Source organism: Musca domestica, unplaced genomic scaffold (genome assembly GCF_030504385.1).
Source record: "Musca domestica strain aabys unplaced genomic scaffold, Musca_domestica.polishedcontigs.V.1.1 50, whole genome shotgun sequence".
In the NCBI taxonomy this organism is placed as follows: Eukaryota; Metazoa; Arthropoda; class Insecta; order Diptera; family Muscidae; genus Musca; species Musca domestica.
The window spans coordinates 3,567,564-3,571,895 of NW_026712347.1; positions in this window are offsets into that span (position 1 = coordinate 3,567,564).

Genomic DNA, 4,332 nt, shown 5'->3' on the forward strand with positions numbered 1-4,332 from the left:
TGTTAATTGTAAGTAAACTTGAAAATATATGAAAGGTGGTTTTCTAGCATCAATTACTGGCTTGTTTTTTCGTAAAAGAACAAAGGAGTTTTGGTTAACTTAGTTTAAAGTCGGCTCATAACCTTCTTTAAAGGTGAGAATACATAAAACGCTTTTTTGACTTGTAGAGGAACAAAGAAATTTTAGGTTGACTTAGTTACGCTCCATTGCTCTTTTCCGAAGCCAGCCGATGACTTAAGCCAGTCAAAAAAGCTTTTTATGTATGCTCACCTTAACTCATTTTTTTGAAAAAATTCTTATAATTAACGAAATTTATCGGAAAGTTAGCGACGAAATCAAAGTATTCGCTAATCGTAAGAATACATAATGGTGGGAATACATAAAACAATTTTTTGACTGGCATAAGCCGTCAACTGGCTTCTTCGTAGATGTACAAAGTAGTTTTAGGTTGACTTAGTTCGATTTTGAGCCTATGCCCCTTTGTTCTTTTCCGAAGAAACCAGGCGATGACTTATACCATTTTAAAAAGCATTTTATGTATTTTCACCGTTTCTCTTCAATAGTATCATGGTAGAAGAATACTCGGGACATTGATATGTCAAAAAATGTCTTCAAATATAAGTAGATTTATATATTTTCTTATATGACGTCATTCGGAGGTTATTATAATACGCGTATTCAACAATTTTTACAAATTTAAATAATTTTTCAATCAACATTTTCAATTCCAAATTGGTTTGACAGTTCGTAGTCCCAGCCGCTGTGTCGATGCGTCTACCTATATTCTTCTACCATGAATAGTATAAATGCGCTATTAATCGATTTCATCAATATGTATGGAATATCTAACTGCAGTATGATTTTGGAAATTTGTCTTGTGTGAACACATGGTAGCTTTTGCGATGTCATGGCAGAATAATACAGGTAGATGCATCAACGCTTGGGAGCATTGATATGTCAATAAAATTCAAAATTTTTTCAAATATAAGTAGATTTTTATATGTTTTCTTATACTACGTCATTCGAAGGCTGTTATAATTCGCGTTTTTCAACAATTTTTACAAATTTAAATAATTTTTCATTAAACATTTTCAATTCCAAAATTGGTTTGACAGTTCATAGTCCCAGCAGCTGTTTCGACGCGTCTACCTATATTCTTCTACCATGCGATGTCTTATATTTGCTCTGTCATAGAACCTGTAGGAATCTATTAGTTTTGCATTTTTTTTCGATATCATAAACGGAAAATAGGTTATCGTAATAAAAGCTTCTACATATTTACAGTTCTGAAACAGAGCTCTGGTAGCGCAGGTTCAAAGTTGCATTAAATTTACCTTTTATAACCATTTTTTGGTATTATCTTTATATAAAACAATAACAACCGCTGACAGATCAGCATCTTTCGAATGATCTTTCACATGTTTACATTTTTAAGTAAACAATGGACCTAGCAACAACGGTATTGATTGATAGGTTGGAATCTTTGTGATTATACTTGAGCACATTGATAAGATTGCACCGATTTTTTATTCGATTATATTTGGATGCCAGATGTAAGTTTATACGTACCAACTATTGCGGAAACTTGCATTTAAAATCAGTTAAGAAACGTTACAAGAACAAGAAAATTTAGCCTGATTTATTTAATAAAGCACGAACAAATTTCATTAACACGAGTTCCTTTAAACATGCCCGAATACAAAAAGGGGGCAGCTTTTTGTTGTTATATTTCATCATTTATATTATGCTGATAACCCACTCAACTGGGGCCATTTTTTATATTTTTCTTTCGAACTTGTTTGGGTTATTAATCTTGTAAATTATAAAACGAATTTGCATTCATTCTTTGTGTATAAATGGGAAGGAGAAAAGGTGAAGATATAAAGGTAAAGAGAAGACATAAACGCTTAGATTAGTTGTTATTTTAAGTCATCTGGCTTCTTCATAAAAGAACAAAGGACCCTACACCACTTTGTTTTTTTACGAAAAAGTCAGCCGATGACTTAAAGTGACAACAAAAATACCTTGTATGAATCCGCGCCTTAAGTTATCGGCTGGAATTTTTATAAAATTTTTATAAAGTAAATGTGAGAATACATAAAACGCATTTTGACTGGCTTAAGTCATCATCTGGCTTCTTCGTAGAGGAACAAAGGTGTTCTAGGTTGATTTAGTTCGATTTTGGCCCTACGCTCCTTTATTCTTTTTCGAAGAAGCCAGCCGATGACTTAATCCAGTCAAAAAGCCTTTTAGGGGGAAATACATAAAAGGCTTTCTTGAATGGCTTAAGCTGGGAATACATAAAGCGCTTATTTGACTGGCTTAAGTCATCGGCTGGCTTCTTCGGAAATGAACAAAGGAGCCAAGGGCCAAAATCGAACTAAGTCAACCTAAACCTCCTTTGTTCATCTACGAAGAATCCAGCCGATGACTTAAGCCAGCCAAATATGCTCTTTATGTATTTCCAGCCTTAAGTCCTTGGCTGGCATTTTCGTAGAGGAACAAAGGAGTTTTAGTTTGACTTAGTTTGATTTTGGCCCTACGCTCCTTTGATCTTTTCCAAAGAAGCCAGCCGATATTCTCACCTTAAGTCATCGGCTGGCTTCTTCGAAAAAGAACAAAGTAGCGTAGGTCCAAGATCGGACTAAGCCAACCTAAAATCCCTTTGTTAAGCCAGCCAAATATGCGTTTTATGTATTCCCACCCTAAAGGTGAGAATACATAAAACGCTTTTTTGGCTGTCTTAAGTCATCGGCTGTCTTCGTAGAGGAACAAAGGTTGACTTAGTTCGATTTTGGCCCTAGGCTCCTTGTTTATTTCCGAAGAAGCCAGCCAAATAAGCGCTTTATGTATTCCTACCTTTAGGTGTTCTCACCTTTACACAAAACTCATGGAAAGGGTATGTTTACATTATAGTTTTTTCAGGTTAACCTTCTTTGCGAGAATTTTTTTTAAGTTTTTGCAATGGAATTGACTAGTTAAATCAACTGGGGTTCCGAAATCCATTTCAACGTAAACGTAATATAATGGACCTTAATACAATAATCATTTGCACCTAATATTTGCACCTACATGAATTAAGTTCAATGGAAGATTCCATAGCCCTTATCATCACAATCAAAACAAGCAAAAACGCCGACCATGTTGTGACGGCACGAGACAGTGATGACAATAAACCTTTACACATTAGGAGGACAAACAAAAATCTCATTCAGCGAAACAATGCGACCATGCTCCCAAGAATTCAAGTTTTGGGGATAGTTTAACGTCATAGTGTTAAGGTTAATTCACTGTTTATATAGATAATCAATGTTTTTTTTCAATTGTGGAACAAACTAGATTAAAGCCGATTGCTTGCCTAATTTTTTGTTGTCTCAATGCATGCCGTTTTGTCACGTAGACACATTGTTATATATACACAAACATTTATTGTTTTATTTTGTTTGGTGGGAACTAAATTTCAGCTTGTCCAAAGCATGCGACCCCAAAGTTCATAGCTGCTATAAAGTGATGTTTATATATGAAAGAATGAGGCTCAAATGCACGAGGATTTATTAATAACCTACAGCAGATCAAATTTCAATTTTTGAATTTCAATTTTTGAATTTTATGATTTTTTTCACTAGAGAATCCAATATAAAATGTGTGATGCTATATAGCTAAACTAAAGGTGATAATACATAAAAGCCTTTTTTGACTGGCTTAAAGGTGAGAAAACATAAAACGGTTTTTTGACTGTCATCGGCTAACTTCTTCGTAAAGGAACAAAGGAGTTCTGTGTTGACTTAGTTCAATTTTGGCCATACGCTCCTTCGTTCTTTTCCGAAGAAGCTAGCCGATAACTTAAAGGTGAGAATACATAAAAAGCTTCTTTGACTGGCTTTGGTCCTACGCTCCTTTGTTCATTTCCGATGAATCCAGTCGATGACTTAAGTCAGATTTTATGTGTTATGTAAGTTTTATGTATTCTCACATTTATTCACCGAAAGTTGTTCTCTTAAGGTGGGAATACATATAGCGCTTATTTGGCTGGCTTAAGTCATCGGCTGGCTTCGTCTTAAAGGAACAGAGGAGTTTTGGCCTTAGGCTCATTTTTTCATTTCCGAAGAAGGCAGCCAATGACTTAAGCCATCCAAATAAGCGCTTTATGTATTCCCACCCTTGCGTTTTTAGGCCTTTAGGGTATATAAAATTCCCTTAGACCAAACACAACACCGTTTTTAATCCAAAAATTGTTTTTTAAAATATGTTTTTATTATCAAAACAAATACTAACAAATAAAATTGTTCATAAGTGCGCCAAATGCATTGGTGTTTAAGATTGGAAACACTT